The sequence below is a fragment of the Ovis canadensis genome, chromosome 1, assembly GCF_042477335.2.
Source record: "Ovis canadensis isolate MfBH-ARS-UI-01 breed Bighorn chromosome 1, ARS-UI_OviCan_v2, whole genome shotgun sequence".
NCBI lineage: Eukaryota > Metazoa > Chordata > Mammalia > Artiodactyla > Bovidae > Ovis > Ovis canadensis.
In genome coordinates this window covers 233940527-233968083 of record NC_091245.1, presented here as the reverse complement: position 1 = coordinate 233968083, position 27557 = coordinate 233940527, and the positions used below count along the sequence as shown (strand labels likewise).

General features: G+C 40.9%; 1 long non-coding RNA gene across 4 annotated transcripts in view; it reads right to left on the bottom strand.

Moving 5' to 3' along the window:
• LOC138424642 (uncharacterized) overlaps positions 1-22753 on the bottom strand; it is a 132269-nt gene extending 109516 nt beyond the window's left edge. For all 4 annotated transcript variants that reach the window (XR_011250901.1, XR_011250902.1, XR_011250900.1 and 1 more), the window contains exons 1-2: positions 22253-22753; positions 15162-15227 (exon numbers count right to left, since the gene is read on the bottom strand). This is a non-coding gene — a long non-coding RNA (uncharacterized lncRNA). The remainder of the gene's footprint in view (positions 1-15161; positions 15228-22252) is intronic.
• Positions 22754-27557: the final 4804 nt, after the last annotated feature.

Below are 27557 nucleotides of genomic sequence, written 5' to 3'. Positions count from 1 at the left end.
TCAGGAGTGGTGGAAATGAAGGGGAGGAAGCAGTTATCACGAACTCTAAACAGAACAAATTGAGACAAATCAGAACAACCAGATGAGAAAAACTGTTGTGAGGGACTCTCAAGTGTCAGAGTTGGAAGCGACCTTGGTGATTAAGAAGGGAGAGAATTCTATCAAGATACTAACTCTTAGGGGATCATGAGACATCTATTATAAACAACAAAAAATATAAAATAAAAGAGGCTTTGGAGGTGACAGAGCAGGGGAGGAGAGAGGTTTAGAACTACTCTTTGTGTCAATAGAAATTGAGGCTAACAGAGAAGCAGAACTCCCAGGAGGTAATGTAAAGAAGAGAAACAGATTTAAAAAACCTCAATCCTGATTTTATCCATAGTAAGGTTGAGAATACAGTGTAACTAGGTGTTTGTTCTTCTTCTTTTTTTAATTGATCTGCTCAACCAAGGACAAAAGCACAAAGCCCATCTGTCAACTAGAATTTAGGGAAAAAAAAGTGTGCTAGAAACACGTAGCTATTCTATATAAATGTATTAATAATAAACACTAATATGTTTTACTATAAAAAAAGTGTTATTTGAAGCAAAATTTAAAGGAATGTAAAACAGACTCAGATGGCTTCTCTCTCATTTTCACTTACTATTGATGATTGGGCTTCCCTCATAGCTCAGTCGGTAAATCATCTGCCAGCAATGCAGGAGACCTGGGTTCAAGCTCTAAGTCAGGAAGATCCTCTGGAGAAGGAAATGGCAACCTACTCCAGTATTCTTGCCTGGAGAATTCCATGGATGGAGGAGCCTGGCAGGCTACAGTCCATCGTGTTGCAAGAGTCAGACACAACTTAGCAACTAAACCACCACCGCATTGATGATTACATAATATTTGAATGTAAACCTGAGTGTTTTCCTAGAATCTTCAGCCTCTCTATACAGTCTGGGAAGGTTGACAGTCCTGAACTGGAAAGCTCTGAATTTGAAAACCAAACAAAACAAAATTTTAGGCAGACTTTTAAACCAGCTCTTTACTCTTAACATAGCAAAGCACTGATTTTATATTTTAAGAAAAAAAATTTTAAACTTTTATACCCACAAATATTTATCAGTGCCTATGTACAAGAATGAAGAAGATATGGTCCCTGTTCTCGTGGAGTTTACAATTTTATCAACAACAAAATAAATTTGGTAAGATCTTTATAGTAGAGGAATAACTTTTAGCAGACCAGAGAGAGTTAAAGAATAAGCAGTTGATTGTTTTCTAGGAAGACCCATGGCTACTGTCAGTTCCCTTTAAGAAGAATCAAGTTCATAATATGAGTACAGAGGAAAAGATCAAGTACCTATTTTCCCAGTAAAAATGCCAAATTGTGCCTGCCTCAGAAAAATTCTCATAAATTTTGCTTGGCCAGTGAGGAAAATTCTAGATTTCCTTCAGTTATTTTTAACAATGCATTCAAATTTCATTGTTTTGATTTTGAGGAAAATCGCTACTGCTTTTAACATGTTCATCAATCCTTGTCATGAAGAATTTGAACACTACACATAGTACAGATATGAACATGAAAAAAATCATTCCACTTTCCACTACTTCATAATGACTTCATCATGATTATGAGTAGAAAAACATTATCTGGGTGCTTACACACAGATAGAAAGATCAAGTAGAAGGGTAAAAAGGAGGAGGGAGATAGAGAGCTATAACACTTATATAAATTAGGTTCTGTGTTGCTATTTTCAATAAAATATATTATATTTAATTGTATCCGAATTTCAACTAGGAGAAAAGGAAAACAAAAAGGTAAAAATAGAAGAGAAAAAAAGTGTGAGAAAACACCACCAACCACTGAACTCTGGCCTCTGGTGCCATGGCACTCTATACTAGGTGTACTAATCTGTGACTTAGTAGAGATTTATTAGCTTTATTTATGTTAAGGTACATGTTTAACACTTTGCTTTCATGTATTACCCTTAACCTTTTGTGTTTAATCCAATTTGGTTATAACATATGAGATAGCTTTCTATCATGAGAACATATTTTTCTATTGATATACTCTGAAATCTAACAAAGATACGTAGAATAGGAGGTCTTTTACATGGTTTTGATATGTGCGGATTTCAGCTATTACACATTAATTAATAATACTAGGCCCGCAATAACACAGTTCATATCTTACTCGGCATGCTCTATGGTTGGAGAAGGCAGTGGCACCCCACTCCAGTACTCTTGCTGGAAAATCCCACGGACAGAGGAGCCTGGTGAGCTGCAGTCCATAGTGTCGCTAAGAGTCGGACACGACTGAGCGACTTCACTTTCACTTTTCACTTTCATACATTGGAGAAGGAAATGGCAACCCACTCCAGTGTTCTTGCCTGGAGAATCCCAGGGACGGCGGAGCCTGGTGGGCTGCCATTTATGGGGTCGCACAGAGTAGGACATGACTGAAGCGACTTAGCAGCAGCAGCAGCAAGTGCATGAAGTACAAACTTTGTTCCTAACACTTCAGTGCACCAATCACTATGTAAATAACAGATGGACATCACGATCCATGACTAATCACATCACTTCCTCCAAAGCCTGTATGGTCACCTCGCGTCTGTTATTCAGTTCACCCAGATTTGTTTGTTATCACAGAGATAGCAAAGTGTGCAGTTGCCCTGCTTCCTTGTCTCGCAGAGATAAACCTCTGTGACATTTTACAGAAATGGTTAACCAAAAGAGGGAATTGATCAACAATGAGGAAAGCGCAGCCAAGTACCAAAAGAGATAATGCTGGAAGTAAAATCTGAATCCAGTGTGAATGGAATTATAGGAGAAATAACAGACTGTGGTGATATTGGCATTGCTGCAGTGTGAGCCCTTCTCCATGTGCAGCCAGAGGCACCTAGTGAACAAACTAATGACATTAAAGAGGAAAGTGGTTGTGATGAAAGGGTGATGATGTCCCAGAGGAAGTGAATCCAGGAAAAGACGTCATATTAAAAAAGCTCTTGGAGACATTTCACAACAGCGAACATGCAAGGGATAAAATGTTGGAAGCTGATCCAAACTTAGAAAGAAATGACAATTTTGCCAATGCATGGAAAAGATTTATAGCAAGTTATATGATAAGACTATAAGTACAGTTGAAACTACTCTTGATGTGGCTTTCACAAAGAAATAAAATACTTTAATCCTCAATATTTCTAATGCTTTATAGTTTACAGACTGTCAGTATTTACTACTTTTTTCTTTTTCCTATACATTTAAGAGGAGACTTAAGAGGATTTTTAATGTTTTCAGAGAAAATTTTAAATGTCTTGGAATAATCATGATATTTCTGATTGATTAAGATCACTTGGTACGGCTTCAGCTTGCATAGTCATTTTTACATTCTACACTGAAGCAAGGTGAGATCTGTCTGTACTTAATTATCTTGTGCAAATTAGTACTTAAATATAATCTGTCCCCATTTTTTGTATCTCGACTTCTCAACTGAATTTGAAACTGCTTAATTTCAGATATAAGGCAAGCCCTCTTACTTCTACATTGCCTATTCCACCTAGCATAGCACTGAATATTTGGTAACTGCTTAAATAGCACTTATTGGTTTACTAAATAGCTACTCTTAGGGTGAACGAATGAGAGCGATTTTATAAAATGTAAAGCCATAATAATAAATATTATTCCTCTCATGAGAGTGTAAGATTTACCCATTTCCACTGTTAGAATAACAAAGTATGGTTCCCAAGATTGTATGGTCCTAGCTCACAGGTACAGTATTCTTTTGAATGATGGTCTATGGATTTGCTTTGTATATGATCTGTATAAAATCCCACAGGTAGCCCTGATATTTATCCCTAGCACCTAGAACAATGCCTACCTTACCAAAGGCACATGACAAACATTTATTATATGAATGTAATTAGTAATAATCACTAGGACTGTGCATAGCACACTACTTTGTACCAGATGTTTTATACATATTATCTTGCATTATCCTTAGCAATCCTACGGTCACCATTTTATAGATGAAAAAAACTTGGCTCAGAGAGATTATGTGACTCACCCAGCAAGGGTCTACTAACTAGAGTTGGAATGCAAATATAGGGCTGTTTGATACTAATTCCACTACACTAATAATATAGTGACATTAGTGACATCAAATGATGTGAAAATGGATTAGAGAGAAAGAGATGATGCAATTTAAAATCTCTTCAAATTCATTTCCTTTTATCCCAGGCCTATTTTGACAAGGGGAGAACTTATCATCAAATTTATTTTTGCACAATTTTCTATTTATAATTTCCCTTGTGACATTCCTTTTCTAAAAATCAATTTTTAAAAAGAAACACAAAATTTTCCTACAATATTAGCTTAAAGCAGAAATGATTATTTAGAACAGTCTCTATGTCAGTTTATGAAGCTCTCAGTTTATGTGTGTGTGTGTCTATGTCTGTAACACCTTATACCTTTTCAAACATGAACAAAAGTTCATGTTTTAGAAAGTCATTTCAGACTTCCCTGGTGGTCCAGTGGCTAAGATTCTGAGGTTCCAAGGCAGGTGGCCTGAGTTCAATCTCTGGAATCCCTGCCTAGGGAACTAGATCCCACATGCTAAATTCTGCATCCTGCAACTAAAAAAAAAGATGCTGCAATGAAGATTGAAGACCCTGTGTGCTGTAACTAAGACTAGTGCAGCCATATAAATTAAAAAAAAATTTTTTTTAATCACTTCGTTTTCTGCTTTGATACTTTCCTACACAAACACTTAATAGGTACTTCATGGCTAATAAACTAGCAATTGCCAGAGAAGATGCATCACTGCAGCAGCACACACTACATAAATTTCTATTAATTTGTCATTCTAGTAGCGGCACCTCAGATCAACCACAGCAGGCTCTTCATGGGAAGGGTCAGGAGGCACATGAAACCTGAAGAGGCCATCATGGGCCATCAGAGACTGTGATAAACCTGGGCAAACCCACTATTGGTGGAGGGTTGTTATCACTGTCAACCCAGCAAACGTCCCTGCTTCAAACTTGAGTTAGTCTGAATTCACTGTTGAACAGAATATGGGTTACTATCTAATTTCTCTCCATCCCCTCTCTGTGTTTGTCTTTCTCTTTTTCCTGCTTTCTCTCCCTGATGGTATCCACCTGCTGCTCCATCCGTTTTCTCTTCCTAGGATTCTTTGCTAAAACAGCTTTTTAAAATTAAGCTTTTGTTCTTTGGTATTTTTCCTACTTTTAGATTTCTTACTGTGTACCTTACAGTGCTCTTTCCTGGCCATTTACTTTGTCCTCCTTCAAATCTTCACAGTTGTCTTCTCTCTTTAAACTAGCTCTGTTGCCTGAGCATTTAGTAAATGCTCTATTAGGGTAGTAGCTTGTGCTGAGGACCAGAAACAAACAGTTCTATTGGTGGTGGCCAGTTAGTGGGACTTTCCCATCAATATTCTCTCTCAAATATCTCACTCTTCCTGGGACTTAAACTATATCCCCTCTGTAGAGACTCATTCATGGGGCATGACTATGTGCTAAGCCTACAGATATGATTGTAAACAGAGCAAATAATTTCCTATCTTCACTGAGCTTTCATTTTAGTGGTGATGACATTGAACAAAACATCAGCTCAGTTCAGTTCAATTGCTCAGTCGTATCCGACTCTTTCCAACCCCATGGACTGCAGCACACCCAGGCCTCCTTGTCCATCACCAACTCCAGGATAAACAATATAGATTTTGGTAGATAAGTGCAATCATAGAGGAGGAAAAACTCTTCCTCTACTGTCTTATGATCTGTAGCTTGGACCTGTCTGACAAATGACAGATTAAGTAGCAGAAAAGCATACACACTTTATCTGATGTTCATATTTTTATATGGTATGGGGGCTTTAAAGAGGAAAGAGGTAAAACCCTAAAGAAGCAGTGAGACACGGGGGCTTATACACCATTTTAACAAAGAGTGATAAACTGTGGAAAAGTAACGTGAAAAGGAAAGGGTTTAGGTTTCTAGAAGTAGTAAATTGTGAAAATGTGACTAGGAAAAATATGAGAGGACCTAATGGAAGGGAAAGTTTATTACAATAAGATTTATTTATGCAGATTCATCTTGGTATCAATTCATCTCCAGATAAGAATGTTTTATTTTTTCTGATACCAAGGGGGCATTTTTTTCACTGGAAATTTATGCCATGCTTTTAGGTAGAAAGGGTGAAGAGCAGAGAGCCCTTGCTGCATCTGCTGTTTCTCAATTGTCTTCAGCTCAAAATAATAAATACACCAAAGCAGTGTATTTGGAGGTGCATGCTCTGAATCTCCATGAAGGCAATAAACTGGGTACTGTGATGGGGTAGAGATGCATTGCTTCAGATAGGGTGGTTACAGAAGGTTTTTCCTAGGAATTGACATTTGCTCTGAGAACTGAAAGCTGATATCTTGGATAGTCAAGTGAAGATTCCAAGAAAGAAGTTTGCAGGTAGAGGGAACAGCATCGCTGCCCTATGGCAGCAAAGAGCCACAGAGACAGCCCTGCTAAAGAACAGAAAGGTAGCCAGAGGGGCAGAGGAAGGTGAGCAAGGGTGAACATGGAGGAGATGAGGTCAGGGAATCATCAGGGGCTGGATCCTATGAGGCCTTTCAGAGCCATGGGAAGGAATTTTGATTGGCTTGGACAAGGTGGTAGCAGTAGCAACGGAAAAGTATATAGTTATAGAATACATTTTGGAGGACATGCTGATGAGGTAGACATATATGGGATAAGGAGGAATGAAAAATGACACTTGAGATTTTGGCTTGACCACTACTATGGTGTGTTTACTGAGATAGGAAGGATCAGGGAAGCAAGTGTTTGTGGAAGAGGAATGAAGAGTTCTGTTTGTACATGTTCAGTGTGAGTGGCCTATTAGATATCCCAGGGGAGCTGTGTAAAGCTTGGAGTTCAGCAGAGGTCAACATCTCTTGCCCTTAAGTTTGGCAGAAATTTTACCGAGCAAATAGTTTAAGAGAAATAACAATATGTCTATACTGAAGTTAGAATTATCGATATATCTTCTTTTATTAATGTTTGAGTCAATTGCCTTATTTTGGAAAGCAAATGACTGGTGAAACAGGTTAATGCAACAGTAGGGCACTTTGGACATTTGCTGTTAAATCAGTGTAGATAGTATTTTTCAGAGCAGGATTCTTAAAGTATGCACCTGGGAATGTTCCAAACAAGTGCCCAGTGTATTCTGATGTTTGACTAGATTTAAAACCCAACTCCATCATTTACTAACCTTATGGCTGTGGCAAGTTATTAAAAGTTTCCACAGCCCTGTTTTCTTGTGTGGAAATGGAGATAATATTGACCTCAGAGTGCAGATTTCATCAATGGCCTCTTTAGTCTTATGTGGACATTATGCAAAAGGAGACAAGAGATCAGTGAAAGTTATATTTGTCTATGTCTCCCAAAGCTGACCTAGATCCAAGCTGGATAGGCCCAAGAGATGCTAGCTAAGGTGCTCAATACAACACTATAAGGAGGCCTGAGCCCTACCCATCACTTCCTCCACTTTGAGATGCATGAAGATAGTGAGGCCTGCTGGCAACCTGGAGTGGATGATCATTTAATAAACTCAGGAGGGTGTGGCATCGATCTGAGTCTTAGTCTGGGGCTATTAAGATGTTCCTTGAGAAAAAGACTACATGCTTGTTATTCCAACTGATTCCACTAAGGCAGTGGTTCTCAAATTTAAATGTAAATCAAATCCCTGGAGGGCTTGTTAAAGCACAGATCACTGAGCCCCACTTCCAGAATCTTAAATTCAGTAGGTGTTGGATGAGGCCCAAGAATTTGCATTTCAACAGGTTTCCAGGTGATGGTGATGCTCTGAGAACCATACTGCCCCTCTGCATCCCAGAGAGCTAGGCTGTATGTATGACTGTGACCTCATATTCTGTATCTGGTACAGGCAGGAGTTATCTATCTCAGCAACAATGTTGACAACACACATAAAACAATTGTTACCGATTCCAAGTTTGGTCTGCTTGCTGCAAGACAGGCCAATTAACCTAAGGCTAGGTGTTGAGGCATCCTAAAAGATGATGCTATAAAAGTGCTGCACTCGATATACTAGCAAATTTGGAAAACTCAGCAGTGGTCATGGGACTGGAAAAGGTCAGTTTTCATTCCAATCCCAAAGAAAGGCAATGCCAAAGAATGTCCAAATTACCATACAATTGCACTCATCTCACATGCTAGCAAAGTAATGTTCAAAATTCTCCAAGTTAGGTTTCAATAGTACGTGAACCGAAAACTTTCAGATGTTCAAGCTGGATTTATTTAGAAAAGGCAGAGGAACCAGAGCTCAAACTGCCAACATTTGTTGGATCACAGAAAAAACAAGAGCATTCCAGAAAGACATCTACTTCTGCTTCACTGGCTACGCTAAAGCCTTTGACTGTGTGGATCACAATAAACTGTGGAAAATTCTTCAAGAGATGAGAATACCAGACCACCTTACCTGCCTCCTGAGAAATCTGTATGCAGGTCAACAAGCAACAGTTAGAATCGAACATGGAACAATGGACTGGTTCCAAATAGGAAAAGGAGTACGTCAAGGCTGCATATTGTCACCTTATTTAACTTATATGCAGAGTACATCATGAGAAACGCTGGACTGGAGAAAGCACAAGCTGGAATCAAGATTGCCAGGAGAAATATCAATAATTTCAGATATGCAGATGACACTACCCTTATGGCAGAAAGTGAAGAGGAACTAAAGAGCCTCTTGATGAAAGTGAAAGAGAGGAGTGAAAAAGCTGGGTTAAAACTCAACATTAAAAACACTAAGAGCATGGCATCTGGTCCCATCACTTTACGGCAAATAGATGGGGAAACAATGGAAACACTGACAGACTTTATTTTGGGGGGCTCCAAAATCACTGCAGATGGTTACTGCAACCATGAAATAAAAAGACTCTTGCTCTTTGGGAGAAAAACTATGACAAACCTAGACAACATATTAAAAAGCAGAGACATTCTTTTGCCAACAAAGTTCCATCTAGTCAAAGCTATGGTTTTTCCAGTAGTCATGTATGGATGTGAGTTGGATTATAAAGAAAGCTGAGTGCTGAAGAATTGATGCTTTTGAACTGTGGTGTTGGAGAAGACTCTTGAGAGTTCCTTCAACTGCAAGGAGATCCAACCAGTCCATATTAAAGGAAATCAGTCCTGAATATTCATTGGAAGGACTGATTATGAAGCTGAAGCTCCAATACTTTGGCCACCTGATGCGAAGAACTGACTCATTTGAAAAGACCTTGATGCTGGGAAAGACTGAAGGCAGGAGGAGAGGGGATGAGAGGATGAGATGCTTGGATGGCCTCACTGACTCGATGAACAAGAGTCTGAGCAAGCTCTGGGAGCTGGTGGTGGACAGGGAAGCCTGGCATGCTGCAGTCCATGGAATCACAAAGAGTCGGACACAACTGAGCGACTGAACTGAACTGACTGATCCTGGATCTTGCTGTCAGAGCCTATATTGTTCTCATTGGAGGTTTTCTTGATGTCTGACTGGCACCTAAATCTCCTGTCTCGTTGTGCCACAATCTCCTTGACTTGTATTACTCCTCCCACATCCGACTTGTGTTCTGTCTGCCTTCTGGAATGAATGTCTCTTCAATTAGGTCAAGGTACATTATACTGCAATAACATGAAATCCTGATAGTCTAGTGGTTTGCTACAACAAAAGTTGCTTTTTGATTTAATTTCTCATTAACGTTATACTCCATGTCACTTTTATTTTGGGACTTGGACTGAAGGAGTAATCACTACCTGTGACACACTGGTCATTTTAGAGCAGAGAGAAGAGCAATGGCAGAACTATGCAATCGCTTTTAAAAGTCACGTGTCCCTTCTACTCATATTTCCTTAGTCAAAGCAAGTCAGAAAGCCAAGCCTAATAGTGGTGTGTGGAAAATATAATCATCTTTTAGTATAATTCCTTCTATAATATAATATTTCCCTGTTGGGAGGGGCTGGCAGGGTAGAGCTGGACCTGTGTTTGTTTTTGCAAACTGATACAAATTAAATTCTAACTTTATGGACATGTAGGAGATCCAAGTTAGCAGTGATCTACTCCACCCTTCTTCCTTTTTATTTTTGCAGCCTCCCTGTTTTCACTGGCCATTTTACTCATTTTCTTTCCATCCTTCAAGCCATAATCAGCTTCTTTGGACTCCACAAAAGATCTTAAGCTATCTTTGGTTGAGAGGTTGAGAAAAGGAAGAAAGAAGTGAAACAGGAGAAAGAGGAAAGGAAACTACCTTATTTAAGAAGCTTAAACCAATGTACTTTCATAGATTTAAACAAAACTCTGCTCCATAGCAAAATTGCATCTGTCCAGCATGGTACAGGCTAATGACATTATCAGTTGTCAGTGGCCATTTTTTAGTCACTGCCATGTTTGCTGTGATCGTGCATAGATGTGGGGGTACTTTATGAACCCTCTTGACTCTGTCTTGTCCAGAGAGTACAAAGACCATGGGACTGTTGGAAGAGCTGGTAAGAAGACGCAAATAGCTGTGATGGAAACCAAAATAGAGAGAATAAACATTTTAAATGAGGAGAAAATGATGAGAGTTGCATGTGTGTAAGGGATGAGTTGTTTCCCAGAAGGAATAGTTCTGAAGGACAAAGAGAATCAGGCAGCAATTGAAGAACTGGGCTTTTGCAATCAAGGGTAATCAGCAAGAGATGAGGCACAGTGATTAACAAAATGGAAAGCCTTGCCCACAGAGATAGATGATCAGAATCAACACAGATGTCCTTTAGCCTGTGTTAATTCAGGAGAAGGCCAAGAGTTTGTTTGAGAACTTAAAGGCTAAATATGTTTGTGGTAGACCCAGGCCGGTCCTGCCTACAAAATAAGTGGAAAACTCCTACACCCTGCCGCCCAGGTGTAGATAAGGAGCAACTGCCCTAGGCTGGGCACAGCAAGCATTTCAAGGTCTGGAATCTGGACATAAGCCTGCATGAAATGACTTACTGAGTAACTACATTTTTGCCTTATATGGTAGCATAAATTGTTTTTGGTTGCTAACGTGTCTGGAGGTATGAAAGATATTGAGCCCACACCTCTGGGCTCCCCTAACCTCCCAGACATCTCAGTCTCTTCAGGCTGCCAAGATGAACAAATTTATGATGACTCTGTGAAAAACAAAGGAGGCAATAGACAGCTGCATCTGCCTTACCTCATGTCTATCCTTTGCACTGCTTACATCCTGCTTTGGAAGTAAATCAAAGTGTAGCATCTTTGAACTGAGCTCAGTGTCACTCTCTCCCGTTCTCTCACCTAGACCAGGCTCCACTTTCTGACTCCACGTGAGGTGAAAGTACTGCTAAGGAAGCTCCTGTTAATAGCCACGAGTGGCCCATTAGTTTAAGGCCGGGCCCCATCTGCACTGTCAAATCACTAGGTAAGTGCAGATATTATATCTGCAGAGGTCAAAGGATTACTGCCTTGAAAGGTTTTCAAGGATCTATTCTGGTGGAGAAAATGCCCAGTAGCACACATGTGTCAGGAGAGACAAGACAAGTGATTTAAGTTTTGAGAACCGTCTAACTCCTATTAGATAGAAATATGCTTATTTATTACACGCTTAAATTCTCAGTCACATTAGACAGTGGCAATGGGGCCCTAATCCCACCTGGTTGGCATCTCCTTTTCCCTCTTAAAGTCTCTTCCCAGGCACCTTTACAAACCCCAGGCTCCTTTCAACATGATATGAACAGCACTGTCCGACTTTATTCAATATTAGTAAGTTATAGTACAAACTGGGGCATTTTAAACCAAACTGTTGGTAATGATGCCAAACCATAGACCTAACTTGGGACCCTCATGGGAAAACTGGGATTATAGTCACCCTGTAGATGTCCTAATTCCAGTATCTGCCTGCTGAGGCTCCTTCTGAAGAGACCCTGTTCTGTCCACAACCCCTGCTGGAGAGGCAGCCCCAGGCTCATCAGACTGACCCTAAGCCACAAGACTGAATTCTAGTTGAGCATGTGACCCAAGGCTGGTAAACAACCCTAGGCTAGTGACTCTGGGAGACCTTGAGGCTTGGCTGGACACGACAAGCCTGGTCAAATGGATTCTCTCCTTCATAAATCAGAAATACTGACCAAAAGAAGCTGAGGGGGTGTGATGATTCTATTTTTTCTGCCTCCACACTGTTAACATGGAGAACAAGCATTGCCATTGTCAGTAAGTAACATCTGTCATTACACTGCAACAATTCTCAACTGCTTAGGGAGTGGAGCAGGGAAGTGGTAATGTAAAAGTCTCCAGCAGTATCTGCTAAAATCACAAATGTATACATCCTTAACCGAGTAATTTCAAGTAAGCCTAGAAATTTATCGGATATCCTTGCACATTTGCAAAGTGATATAGGTAGATGTCATTCACTGTGTGCATGTATGTGTGTGCATGCTAAGTTGTGTCCAACTCTTTGCGACCCCATAGACTGTAGACTGCCAGGCTCCTTTATCCATGGGATTTCCCAGGCAAGAATACTAGTGTGGGTTGCCATTTCATTCTCTAGAGGAGCTTCCCAACCCAGGGATTGAACTCATGTCTCCTGCATTGTAGGCAAATTCTTTTACCATTGAGCTACTGGGGAAGCCCTGGCATTTTATAATAGGTGCCAAACATATTAACAGTTTATGGAAATATATGAAAGACACAGGAATACCTTTGATTTCACCAGATTTTCATAAAGATTAATACTGATTCAGTGAATCCCCTCCCCAAACCATTTTGTTTTCAATGCCTGAGGTTATATAGCTGAACTTTTTATATTATTCCTTTTGCTTAAACCTGCTTTCACAGTGAGGGTTTCCCAGGTGGCTCAGTGGTAAAGAATCCGCTTGCCAAGCACGAGACACAGGTTTGATCCCTGGGTCAGGAAGATTCCCTGGAGATGGAAATGGCAACCCACTCCAGTATTCCTGCCTGGGAAATCTCATGGACAGAGGAGTTTGGCAGGCTACAGTCCATAGGGTCACAATGAGTCAGATACGACTTAGCACTTAAAATACCACCACTACCACTTATGCAGTGAACAGAATTATCACCATACAGAAAAACATGGAGAGTCTGTCCTCCACAGCCAAGAAGAAAACACATTGAGGATTTAACAACTATTGTACATATTTTATTTGTTCTCTTAGTGACTTAAAGCAATGTCAAGAAGACTATGCTTTTAGGCTGGTGTGTACTCTTTAATATTTCAAGTAGTGTTTGTAATGCTCAACAGTTTTTAAAATGGACTATGAACATATCAGAGTACAATTATAACTGGAACAACTTCTTGGGAAGTTCCTTTGCTTATACAAGAAATGGTTCAAATATGATAGAGTACAGTTGCTTAATTACTCTGTTTTCATTTTTTATGAAATGCTTCTCTCTGGTTTATGATATTGTGATGTAACTTTACCATTAGCCTCTACACAAACACACACATATCCCAACTACTTATCACATTTCTAAGATAATTTTTCCCCTGAGTAAGATAAGACTTAAATGTTGAAAGAGGAGGGAATTTATGGGCTCTCTGCTAGAATTAGAGATATTTGTTGTGGAAATGGTTTTAGAGAATATTTGTCTAAAACTTTAATTTTGTAGACAATGAAAAATGAGACCCCAGGAGGCAAAATTACATACCCAATGTCACACAGATGGTCAGAGAGGCAGGATTGGAATCCATTTCTTCTGACTTTCAGGTTGAGATTTGGTAGACTGATCAGAAGGAGCAAACCTTTAAACAATTCATGTTAAAGGTGCTACTTGGAACCCATGTTCCCTTGTTCCTGGTGACTTTCTGCCCCCTCCTGTTTCCTTATCAGTACTTTTGGTTGAAATGTACAGCCTAGACGCTTCTCTGTCTTTCACCTCCTTTGCAGCCTTTCTTTTATCCTTCCCCAACTCCACTCCAGTTCTTATGTGTACTGCTGCTCCTTCCTAGTGTGCAAGGATTTTACAAATCTGCTCAAAATTCAAAGGAAGTCACTGACAGAAGCATTATATAATACAGAAGACTAATGGTTTAAAATGTAGACAGCAATGGAAGAGAGGTTTTTATTTGTTGATTACATTAATTCAGTGAATAATCTTGGTTGGAAGATGGGAAAGCTTAGTAGCATGGTTTTCAGCCTTTGAATAGACGTTTACTCCTTGGAAGAAAAGTTATGACCAACCTAGATAGTATATTCAAAAGCAGAAACATTACTTTGCCGACTAAGGTCTGTCTAGTCAAGGCTATGGTTTTTCCTGTGGTCATGTATGGATGTGAGAGTTGGACTGTGAAGAAGGCTGAGCGCCAAAGAATTGATGCTTCTGAACTGTGGTGTTGGAAAAGACTCTTGAGAGTCCCTTGGACTGAAAGGAGATCCAACCAGTCCATTCTGAAGGAGATCAGCCCTGGGATTTCTTTGGAAGGAATGATGCTAAAGCTGAAACTCCAGTACTTTGGCCACCTCATGCGAAGAGCTGACTCATTGGAAAAGACTCTGATGCTGGGAAGATTGGGGGCAGGAGGAGAAGGGGACGACAGAGGAGGAGATGGTTGGATGGCATCACGGACTCGATGAACGTGAGTCTGAGTGAACTTCAGGAGTTGGTGATGGACAGGGAGGCCTGGCGTGCTGCGATTCATGGGGTTGCAAAGAATCAGACATGACTGAGCGACTGAACTGAACTGAACTGAGTGCACTATGTGGAGAAGGAAATGGCAACCCACTCCAGTGTCCTTGCCTGGAGAATCCCAGGGATGGGGGAGCCTGGTGGGCTGCAGTCCATGGGGTCGCATAGAGTCGGACACGACTGAGAGACTTCACTTTCATTTTTCACTTTCACGCATTGGAGAAGGAAATGGCAACCCACTCCAGTGTTCTTGCCTGGAGAATCCCAGGGACGGGAGAGCCTGGTGGGCTGCCGTCTATGGGGTTGCACAGAGTTGGACATGAATGAAGCAACTTAGCAGCAGCCGTCCACTCTGAATCATTAAAACTTAAAACCACCTTTGTATAAAATGAAGCTTAAAATACATAGGAAAAATAAGAACTATGATTTAAAAGATTGCCCTTTAAGCCTATAAAACAACTAACATTTTTAGAGTTCTTTACAGTTTATAAAGCACTTACACATTCCTTTTCCTCTTTGGGCTTCAAACAATCAGGTGAGCTCAGTAAGACAATCTGTGTTGTTATCTAGAGGAAAAACAGAGATTCAAAGTTAGACAGATTTACCCAGGGGAGACTCAAATCTTAGTCTTCTAATTCTATAAATCCCATGTTCCTATCATCTCACTGTTCTGTCTCTCAAAAAGTCCAACCACAAACCCTCACAATTTAGAAACTGAGGAAATTGGACCAAATCTGTTTAGAAGGGATGATGGTTAATTTAATGTACCATCTGCAACAGGTCCAGGCTGCTGTGCAAGGTGCTCTGCTGTTTGGGCCAAATGATCCTGGAAGGTTATATGGATAATAGTTTAAGGTACTCTTCCCTGGTTGCTGTGGCAGATGAGATCAGAGCACAAGGCACAGATATGCATGCTGGAGAGAAACTGGTTGGTTTGAGATGGTATAAATATGAGAGTATGCGCTCATTTACTTACTCATTTTTATGAAATGCTTCTCTCTTGCCTACATACTGACAGAGATTTTACTGATGAGAGGGCTGATATCTGACAGAGAGCTGCCTCATTTAAAACCCCAGTATGAAACTTCTCTTCCTGCTCACAAGATCGAAAAAGGCCTCCTTCTGCTCTATTTGTCTTTGGGCCTGAAGGAGCAAAGAACATTCCCTTCAGGACAGCACAGTCCTAAAGAAGGGGAAGTGCTGGGCTACTCATGAGCTATTACTCTTTCCTAACACAGATGTCGAGAGAAGAGCCAGGATTATTACATTTATTGAGCTCCCACCACACAGAAGGAGACATCAGGAGTGGAAAGACATGTTCCTCCTTACTAAAGTTCGGGAAGATTTCAAGACTTAATGTAGGTGAAATACTTAGGGCCTGGTCCAGAGTCAGTACTTGACCCATGCAAGTTGTGCCAATTAGAAATTCACAGACTCATTTCTGATTCCAGCTCCTCCATTAACTGTGTGTTTTAAGGCAAGAAGCCGCATCTGTCTGGTTCACTGTTGAATGCCCAGAACCAAGATTGGTGCCTTGTACAGCACCTGTAATAATAATAACAATAATTAAAAAAATAAATTATCCTCTTGGAATTTATTTCCTCATCCATAGAATGAGGAATTTGATGTCTTGATGATACTTAAGTTTCTTTTTGCTCTATCGATCTAATTCTATAAGAGGGAGTTCCAGCAAATCTAATATACCTATTTTGTTTGTTTTAAAAAATATATAAAAGGATTTGCTGCCGGCATCTATTCTGTGTATATTGAATCCCAATATTTTAAAACAGCAAATTCACTTAGAATAGCAATATATGTATAATTCTTTAATAATGTTGGGGTTAATTAATTTTACTCTACCCTAAAATATCCCAATTTTAGTAATAGTGCCAGTATTTTCTATTATTCTTTATAATTTTTCAAAAAACTTACATTTGGGGTACTAAAAATCTTAACCCTATTAGTAAGTGTCCACAGCTATGCTATTATAAAACCTTCTCACTTTAAAAGTTTAGGATTTTATGGAACAAATCCAATGTTGCCAAGCATTCAGATAATTGTTTTAGAAAATAATCTCTTCCTTGCTCACCAAGCCAAAAACAAAACCATCCTCCAATTGTTACCATGTGAGAGATGAGAAAATAGGCTCAGGTAGTAATCTTGACCTTCTGAGCCACGAGGGAAGCCCTAGTAATATGACCAGGGCACAAAGTCAGTAAGTGGCTGAATCTAGTTCTGAGATTTTTAAGGTGGCTTTGTATTTTATTAGTATCTTATCAAGCAATTGGTACTTATAATCATGTGCCCCCATTGTCCACTACACCGCTGGAAATTTAACATGGTCTGGAAGAGAACACGCACTGAACACAGTAGAATTTAGAAATTTTCCATTAGAAAATATAAAGTTTCTTATTTACGTGTGGATAGATTTGCCAACAAGGACAAATATCATAAATCTAAACCTGAAATAATCACATTGTTAACTGGCTATACCCCGATACAAAATAAAATGATGGCACTAAAAAAAATGTTTTTTAATTAAAAATAAAGTGAACTGCCTCAAAAGGCAGTGAAAAATATCACAGTAGGTGACTGAATTCAGCAACTTAAAAAACAAAGTTTCTTCAAGACTCAGATCTCCTTTCTGCCCTGCTGTTTCAGTTTGGAGTCTAAGACTATCTATCTACTTTGTGTCTGACTTATTTTCCTGTCAGACAGGAACTGGAATTTGAACTTTGCTCTCCAAAAGCCAAAGGCCAACTAATTTAGAAGGAGACTCTCAAAATCAATGATGGTTTCTTCTAGTTCCATTAGTTTTGTCTAAAGTGATTAAAGGATTTGATTCCCAGATAGCCATGAAACTTACTGCTATTTTTACAAATCACATTAATTTCTATACTTAATTCTGATCACTTGTGGCATTCCTGAGGCAAGTCTGGATTCATGCAGCATTCCAACCCCAGTGCCTTTTCAAGTTTCCAAAAAAAATCCTGTGCCAGTGAGTGATGATACCTTTATTGTAGTAGCCCCAAGGTGTGGAAGTTGTTTCCTGTGGCCTAGACTCAGCCCAACCCCTCCACTTGTTGAAACATCTGCAAATACTTTGTTCATTTCAGAGGCATCTGACCACAGCTAGCCTTCCATCTGGATTGCTTCCTCTTTCCTGATTGCTCACATAAAGCATCAATAATCTGGGAAGACACTCAGCAAGAGAGAAACTAGGCGGGCCTAGGGATTAGATTGAAGTGCTTGGAAGTTAGTTCTTAGGAGTTTTCTCTCATACTCATTCATTAATTGATTCATTCAATCATCACCATTTATTGGGTGATACTAGTGGTGCAAATATCAACAAGGAGCAGTCTCTGTCCTGAAACAGGAGACAATATTACATGCTACATTTATTGTCTCAAGTAAGGAATTATATTAATCAGTTTATAATAATAAACTGTATTTACTAGGTCTCTTCTATCTGTAAAGTTCCACAATTGCTTTTATTCTTATCTTCAGTAGGTATAAGGTTTATAGAATCTTTTATCTGTTTGCCCACTTTGAAACTATATAAAACTGAAAGCAATACTCTCTAAAGGGTTTTGTAAATAATCATTAAATAATTTAAGAAATATCCCAGGAATTTTTACTTGATATGTGAAATGATAAATTGTGATCCTCTGAGTAATCACATTCCTTAATATGTTGCATTTGCTTTAACATTTCTATATGTGAAAACTATTAATATAAAACTATCTGCTTAACTATTATTAGAAAGACTATATTTTAAAAGATTTTAATGCACTTGGATTATTTTTATGCTCTTACGTGTTTTAAAAACATAAAATTCCATGTTTTAAAAATATATCTATATTGTGCACACATTTGCACATTTTATTAAGTTTTTTATAATCAAACCATACAAAGATCTAATTAAGTCATCCCAGGAGTTGCTGAGCAATAATTATACCTTCAAAGTACCAAAAGATTTAAGGCGTATACAGGGCGGGACCCATCCACCCAAGATTTCAAAACCACAAGGTTCTTCAGGTCCTGTTGGGGCTTATCTATTTGCACGTGTTCCCTTGCAGGAGTTTGGACTAATCAGGTCACTACATCTTGACTGTAGTCTCTACCATTCATTGTTTGCAACACAAGTACTGTCAACAGACCACAGGGAAGTTAGCAATGGATAATGAAAAGGCTAATAGCAAGGCTGTACCCAGGGTTCAGCAGGACAGATAGCCTATGTCAAATCATCTGATATCAAATCCAACAAATGAGCTCAGCCAGAAGGTTGAGCCACGTTGTCTGATGGCATTGTGTCCTCGGGTTGCAATGCAGTACTAAGCAAACTGTTGCACGTTGACAGTTCTTGCAGTTTGCTAAAATGGAAAAGTCAGGTTGTTTCTCCAGCACTGTTTCTGTTTTGCTGCAAAACATTTCCTACAGGGTTCATGCCTCAGCTAATCGTCTTTGATCCAGATATTAATTGGTCATCTTGGAAGCAGACAGGCCTTCCTAGGTGGCCTAGTGGTAGAGAATCTGCCTGCCAATGCAGGAGACAGGGGTTCAATCCCTGGATTGAGAGGATTCCCTGGAGAAGGGCATGGCAACCCACTCCAGTATTCTTGCCTGGAGAATCGCATGGACATGGGAGCCTGGTGGGCTCCAGGCCATAGGTTGCAGAGAGTTGGTCATGATTGAAGCGAGCTAGCACACACGGAAGCTGACAGGAGTTGGTTCATTTCTCCTTCCCATCCCCCAGTGCTCCCTGTCTGGAGACTCATAACAGAGTAGTGCTATTAAATATAGTATGAAAATACATGTCAAAGGGCAGATGAGAGCTAGGTGCCTGAGAACTTGCAATAACAGAGAGAGCCCCTGAGCCTTATGGTACTTTGTTCAAATTTTTTAAAAAGACACTACTTCCTGAGGAGGTGGGTGACATATATCTTAGCAGGTAGAGGATGAAGTTCAAAGCCTACCCACCTCCTCTGCCAGGCACCATTATGCAGTCAACAAACTGCACATGTATATGGTCGCCTGGCAGAAAGAGTACCAGAGCCTTCCAATCATAGATGAGAGCACTGAGAAAGATGAAGTCAACTTTGATATGAAGAATAATGGAAAACAGGCAGTACTGGGTGGTTCTGTCTTATGATTCTCTAAGTAGAAGAGGCTGTTTAAGTATGGTATCTGCCTTCTGATTCAACTTAAAACTATTTACCATTTTATGGTGACTCCTTTCCTCTCAGGAGATTTCTTCTAAAAGTTCAGATGAGGAGCAGGTTTTACATGTATGCAAAGATGTACATATTATATTCCTATTCCTAAGGTGGTCTGCATTTAAACAGAGGCAAAAACATTTAAAAACTGGTTACTGCTCTGTCCCCAACACCTAGAGCAATACCTGAAACACAGTAGGTCCCTTAATATGCTGATTAAATATATCTCTAATCCTAGACATTCAGTCACTGAGCATCAGGAAGCAAGAGGTATCTTGCTTTCAAGATTCCTCAGATCAAATTAGAAAGTCATCAAAATTAGTTTTCTCTTAGGCATGTCATAGGCCACAGGTCTCAACTCTCTTATAAAATAACATCACCACAAATACTACTCAAATGCCAATTATTTGAAACATCCCTTGAACATCACCAACAATAAAATGTCTATAAGCCAAACATTTTAAAAAAGGATGCAGCCTATATATAGTTCAGTGCTTGATAAGACTGTGAAAAGTGTGAAAGTGTTAGTCGCCCAGTCATGTTTGACTCTTTGTGAATCCATGGACTGAAGCCCACCAGGTTCTTCTGTTCATGGAATTCTCCTGGCAAGAATACTGGAGTGGGTTGCCATTCCCTTCTCTAGGGGATCTTCTGGACCCAGCGATAGAACCCAGTTCTCCAGCAATGCAAGCAGATTCGTGACTGTCAGAACCAACAGGGAAGCCCGCTTGATAGACAAGTACAAAAAAAAAGTTGGTCGCAAAGATGCTTATAAACATTACTTTTTACTTTGTAATTTTATATATGGGGTTGCAGAATCACAGTGTATTATTTATAATTGAATGTATCACCTTCCATCAAAGATTTCAAAGCACCTTTGGTGAGTAGGTATAGTCCTCCCCACACATCTGGTGAAATAGGTATGCTATAAGCATTATTTTTATCAAACCAGGATCACACATGAGTCAATGTCAGGGCTGTATTACTCACTCAAGATACTTTAGTTTAGGGCTCTAACCCTCTGAGGACTGACTACACATTCATTCATTCATTCATTCATTCAAAACATTCATTTTATGCCCTTTGGGAGGCACTTAGGCTCAAGTCCCTATTTCCTCACTGAACTTGCATCATATGAACATTACAATGTTAAAAAAAAACTGTCATAACATTAAAAATTTTTCTGCACATGATGATTAATCCTAATTGTTTCATAGAGACATACCTACCAGTGAGTCACATGTATACTGAGGAAATGACCGAAATACAAAAAAATTTAAAGATCACTTCTCTCTTATATATGGATGTTAATCATGTGTCTATAACATGAGGCCTTTTTTTTTTTTAATGTTTGCCTGGTGCAACTAAATACTTGGCGATTTCTGTGTCTAATTATAAGTTTCCGCTGTGTGTTGTAGCTGAGTTGGTACAAGATGTTCAAAACCATGAAATGATGAATGTAATGGCTTCCTCGTGTCATGGTCTCAATTTTTTTTTTTTCAGTTCATTTGTCCTTTTAGGTAATCATACTGTTTGTACTCTGACTCTCGTACTGAATCCACAATTATCGGTCTTGCCAGCCATGCCTCCAGACTTAACTGTATAAATTAAATGTGTATTCCTATGCATGCATATACAAGCCGTGTGTACTGCCTGTTGAACGAAGTAATGTAAGCAACTTAAAGGCACATTTTTTTTTTAAAATAACCTTTGAGTTCCCGTGTTACAGTGGTTTTTAGACAGTTACCTACTGGGCAAAGTATAAGACAAGTGATTCACAGAGGTCATTATCAGTGTGCGCCTCGCAAATCGGTTTGATCGAGGAATCCAGCCCCCTAAGTGTGCAAGTTGCATTCTCCACGGTGTTCTTCTCTGGCTCCCCGCCCCCTAGAAGGGGCTGATTCACCCTCAGCTCCCTCTGCCGGAGCTAGCGTGCGGGGCGGGGCGGCCAGGCCACCGAGGCAGGGCGGGCGCGCAGCCGAAGTCGGGCTGCGTGACAGGCTGCACTTCCCAGCCCGATGCTGTGGTAACTGCCTGAGCTCATCGCCGCTCGTCACGACACGCGCTGCTTCGGTTGCACGCGGCGTAGCGTGAGAGGCGCCGGGGCTGCGCCCACCCCGGAGCCTGCGTGCGAATGCGCCCCACCGCCCCTCGGAGGCCCAGCCTGCCCGTCACCACGCCGCCGCCGTTCTCCGGCTGCAGGAAGACGGCCCTCGGACGTCAACAAATAACCTGACCTCCCAGGCGGTAGCCTTCGCTCTTTTCAGCCTCGGAGGACCCTGTCCCTCACCGCCCCCAGACACACAGCTGCCAACCCCCTCAGTGTGGGGAAAGCGCCAGGTCAACTGGGTCAGTCGCCTGGCAGCGCCACTTGCCTCCCGTGCGCCCCGAGTTCCCGGCAGAAAGGGCTGCGGTAGGGTACTGGGGGTGGAGGGCGCGGGACCTTCATCCCGGGGCCCAACACCGGTAGGGCGCAAGGCCGCCAGGCTGCTGTGGTTGCCTGGGCAAGGCAGGCGGCGAGGAAGCGTCGGTGCCGCTCAGGAAGCCGAGAACTGTCCGCGGAGGCGACTCGTGACTTCTCGTCCGCGTTCCCCTTCGCCCTTGTCTCGCCGCCCGAGCTCTTTGCCTTACAACAGCGGAGCTGGGTACTTTTCGGCGTTAAAATGAGTGTATTAGCCGCTCGGGCTCAAGTTGGCGGCGGGTGCCGGGAGGAATCAAGGATTCCTCGCGGGATTAGGGGGCCGGCCCGGCACGCGAGGCGGACGCAGCGCCCGCCAGGAAGCCCGGGTTAGCGCGGAAGCGGGGAGCGCAGGCAGCGGGGGCGGGGCCGCGGGGTTGCGTGACCCGCCGCCCGGCGGCCGCACGCACTTCGTGCCCCGGGCAGCCCTCCCTGCCGGGCTCGTCGCCGCCGCCGCGAGGCGGGAGCGCAGGTGCAGGAGGGCGGTGCCGGGTTTCCACTTTTACAACCGCAGCGGGGAGGGGAGTCACGCTATATTTCTGGGACAGGGAGTGAGTTCACCCGGGAGGACACGGCGTCTCCTTGTTATCGGAACCTGGGTAACATTCAGTAATAAAACCCGCTCAGACAGGATGTATTAAACGAACTGGGAACCAGAGCTGCTCTGTCAATAAGCAGTCGTTCCGGGGAAGCTTTCCAAGGAAAGCTTTACATTTAGAGGCTCGGCACACAGGTGCGTTCGTGTGACATGCTTACACAGGAAGGAACCAGAGCGAGGACGGCGGCTTTGGGACGCAAGTTTTGTGCACTCTACACAAAAATTAATAACAGAGTCGTGATGCTGGGCAAACTGTCATTCCTCCTAGAAGCGTTCTTGCCAGTGCTTTATTTTGCAAGAAGAGAGAGATGCCTGGTTTTAATGGCGTACAAACGGGAGAGGCCTCTTGCATGGTGACTCAAGAGTCCAAGGATATTTGAAAAAGAAAAAGAAAAAATAACTGACTTTACAGGGGACCACAATCCAACTTCCTTCTAAAGACCATGCAGGGGGGAAATGTTGTTTTCATTCAGATATGTTTATACAATTCAAATGTTTGTCAAAAATATTGACACCAAGACAGCTTAACATAAAACCACTTGGGTCGGCTGACAAAATTACATATTAGATTATTTAAAATTTCATTTGGTGGATCTACGCTCTTATTTCCCTGTTATTACCTTTGTGCCAGTGGTGCCTAGTTTCATACTCACTTTTGTTACACAAGAAGCACACCCTCATGTAAGGGGCTTCTCCGGGGTTAGGGTACCTACATAAACTCCCAGAAGGCTCTTTCAGAATACATATGTTCACCTTTCAACTTACTACATGTGGAAAGATAGCAAGATTCACTGTTTAATTTTAAAATATTCTCTCAGTTAACTCAGATTCTCACTTCTGTAGGTAAGAACATTTATTTGCCTAGCACTCTTCCTTTCTTCTGGGACAGAACTGCCCCTTCTCCTCGGATTCTTCTCTCTCTTCTCTTCTAGACGTGTAATTAGAAAGGGAGGTACCATCCTGTATAGCCTGGCCTCCCTGAGAACCACAGTTGGTCAGGAGACTGGTACCTGACTTCTCCTGGTTTCAGTGATTTGATCAAGGGATTGGGATATAACTCAAGGTGTGCTAAACAGTCATTTCCTGGAACTTTTCTAACTGGAGGTTGGGAATAAAAGTCTCATTTCCTCTTGGTTTCAAAATGGTTAGCCACCACTGCTCTGCCACCGACAAGAAACTGTAAAAGAGAAAGGAACCAACTTTGAGTAAGTGGTAGATTCAAAGGGTTGAGACTTTCTATGGCTTTTTAGAGTTCCCAGAGTTCTCAAAGCAGTCCTGTTTCTTGTTTTCTTGAAGCTTGGTTATTTAGCTCTACTGCTGATTCTGTGAGATACCTTTAATATCCTAATAGAATATACATTGATAGTAATATGGAAGATTATATATATATACACACTTAGAATGCTATTTGGAATCAGTTCAGTCGCTCAGTCATATCCGACTCTTTGCGACCCCATGAATCGCAGCCCGCCAGGCCTCCCTGTCCATCACCAACTCCTGAAGTTCACTCAGACTCATGTCCATCGAGTCAGTGATGCCATGCAGCCATCTCCTCCTCTGTCGTCCCCTTCTCCTCCTGCCCCCAATCCTTCCCAGCATCAGAGTCTTTTCCAATGAGTCAACTCTTCGCATGAGGTGGCCAAAGTACTGGAGTTTCAGCTTTAGCATCATTCCTTCCAAAGAAATCCCAGGGCTGATCTCCTTTAGAATGGACTGGTTGGATCTCCTTGCAGTCCTTGGGACTCTCAAGAGTCTTCTCCAGCACCACAGTTCAAAAGCATCAATTCTTCGGCGCTCTGCCTTCTTCACAGTCCAACTCTCACATCCATACATGACCACTGGAAAAACCATAGCCTTGACTAGATGGACCTTAGTCAGCAAAGTAATGTCTCTGCTTTTGAATATACTATCTAGGTTGGTCATAATTTTTCTTCCAAGGAGTAAGCATCTTTTAATTTCATGGCTGCAGTCACCATCTGCAGTGATTTTGGAGCCCCCCCCCAAAAAAGTCTGACACTGTTTTCACTGTTTCCCCATCTATTTGCCATGAAGTGATGGGACCGGATGCGATGATCTTCGTTTTCTGAATGTTGAGATTTAAGCAAACTTTTTCACTCTCCTCTTTCACTTTCATCAAGAGGCTCTTTAGTTCCTCTTCACTTTCTGCCATAAGGGTGGTATCATCTGCATATCTGAGGTTATTTTAAAAATTTATAATTCTATTTGTAACTTGCCTTTTTTCATAGAAAAAGGAATAGAATCCATTGGGACATTCACCACCAATAAACTACATTATCATTTTTAACAGCTGCACATTCTTCTTGTTTGGTAAATAAATTTATTTCATTTTGATACCTCAGATTTTAAACATTAGAAGCAAGATTGTTATGAACCTTAAGTATTTGTGCTAATAAGGAAGAATTTTTCAGAAGCTTACAGCCGACTTCCTTTGGAGTCTGTTTGGTCAGAATTGGGTCATAGGCCCATTCCTGATTTAAATCACTGGTAAAGGGAAAGTGGTCAGTGGAATTGATCTAATCATCCCTGAAGTTGGGCTGATTTATGTGTGCTTAGGGGTAGAGGGTGCAGAGGGGAGGATGATGAAGTCTGGATTTCTGAACAAGAGGAAGAAGGGAGAATCAGGTGCCCACTATAATAGTTTTGAACATTTTAAGGTGTTTAAAACATAATGTAATAATTTTTCATGCTTAAAGCAGTGTTTAAGAGTGCTAATTGTGGGACTTCCCTGATGGTCCAGTGGTTAAGAATCTGCCTTCCAATGCAGGAGGTGTGGGTTTAACCCCTGCTTGGGGAACTAAGATGACACATGCCAAGCCTGCATTCTGTAACTAGAGAAAGCCTGCATGCTACAACAAAGACTGAACACAGCCAAAAACACACATTAAAAAAGAGTGCTAGTTTCTCTATACCCTTGCAAACCAGGGCTACTATGATTCATCTTTTTCACCTGTTTGATAGTGTTTGATTTTTTTATCAGTAGTTCATAAGAAAATACTTTTAAGATGATTCACAACTCCTGATTTAATGGCATTAAAATATCCTATTACTAGAGATGTAAAAAAAAAAGAGGAAAATTACTCCAACTTGAATCTTATAAATTCCATAGTTACCTGAAATTATAGGTGCAGAAACATGAACTTCATCTCTGTAAAGACAGAATGAAATCACTGCTGCCAATCACTTATCAAAACAAATATTAGATGCTTCATTAGAATCTATGGAAATCTCAGAAATAATAATTTCATTAAAAAAGCAAGTTCTTTAAAAAGTTTTTAGAGTGTATAAGGCAGTTATCAACTTTCAGTCTGATTTTATTGATATTTGTTATAGGCTAGATATTGGATGCTAAGGTTAAAGAACTGTCAGTACAATAATTTTGAGCATCAAATTCATTACAAAAGTATTAAATGAGTACTGTTAGAGCTTTATTCTTTTTGTGTTTTAAAATATATTCATGAAAATAATTCCTGTGGATGTAGTGTTTCAGCACTGTAACATACTGTACTGTTTATCTGAAAGAAGCTAAGAGAGCATATCTTAAAAGCACTCATCATAAGAAAAAAAAATTGTATCTATCTGTGGTGATGGATGTTAACTAGACTTATTGCCTTTATTTTACAATATAAACAAATATTGAATCATTTTGTTGGATACCTGGAACTAATGTATTTCAGTTATATCTCAATTAAAAATCAATATATTCATATGATAACTATTAACATATTTGGCACACAGTACATTTTTGGGTGAAGCTCTTATCAGTAATGAACAGGCCACAAGAGTACAGGTTTACAGTCATCAAAGGGTTCATTGTAGAGCTTGACTTTGAATATTTGAAAGTAGATGTTTATTTCTTCAAGGCCTAACTTGTCTCATTGGAAATTTTGTTCAATAATATTCTCAGGGCTAAAAAGAATTTAGTATACAATTTATTGCTGAACAGATGACAAAAACTGAACTCCTAGTTCAGTTCAGTCGTTCAGTCATGTCCGACTCTTTGCCACCCCACAAACCGCAGGACGGTTGGATGGCATCACCAACTCAATCGACATGAATCTGAGTAAACTCTGGGAGTTGGTGATGGACAGGGAGGTCTGGCGTGGTGCAATCCACGGTGTCATAGAGTTGGACACAAGTTAGCGACTGAACTGAACTGAAATGTTAACATGACAACACAGAGTTGTGTGAACCACGTGGAAAGTCCTAGGGTATCACTTTGTATAGACTCCAAAAACTAGGAAGAATTTTTCTTTTCTTCTCTTATCTCAGGGGTCAATGACCTCTGAGAAAAATTGACAGAAGAAAAATTATAATAAAGGGTCACAGTCAGTTCAGTCGTTCAGTCATGTCCGACTCTTTGCGACCCCATTGAGGGGTGAGAGGTAGACGGACTTTGTCTTCCACTTCTGCCACCGTCATTCCAACCCGCCTCTGGGCTGGAAATGTCTCCCTCCATCCCTGCAGCCGCCCCCACGACTCCAGCCCGCCCTCCTCTGCCTCGCCCTTAGCGTCCCTTGCCTCCCACTCACAGTACCCAGCGTAAGCTAAGCCCGTTCTTTGACCCCAGCCAGGAGACTTCAAGCTTCCGCCCAGGACTTGGCCC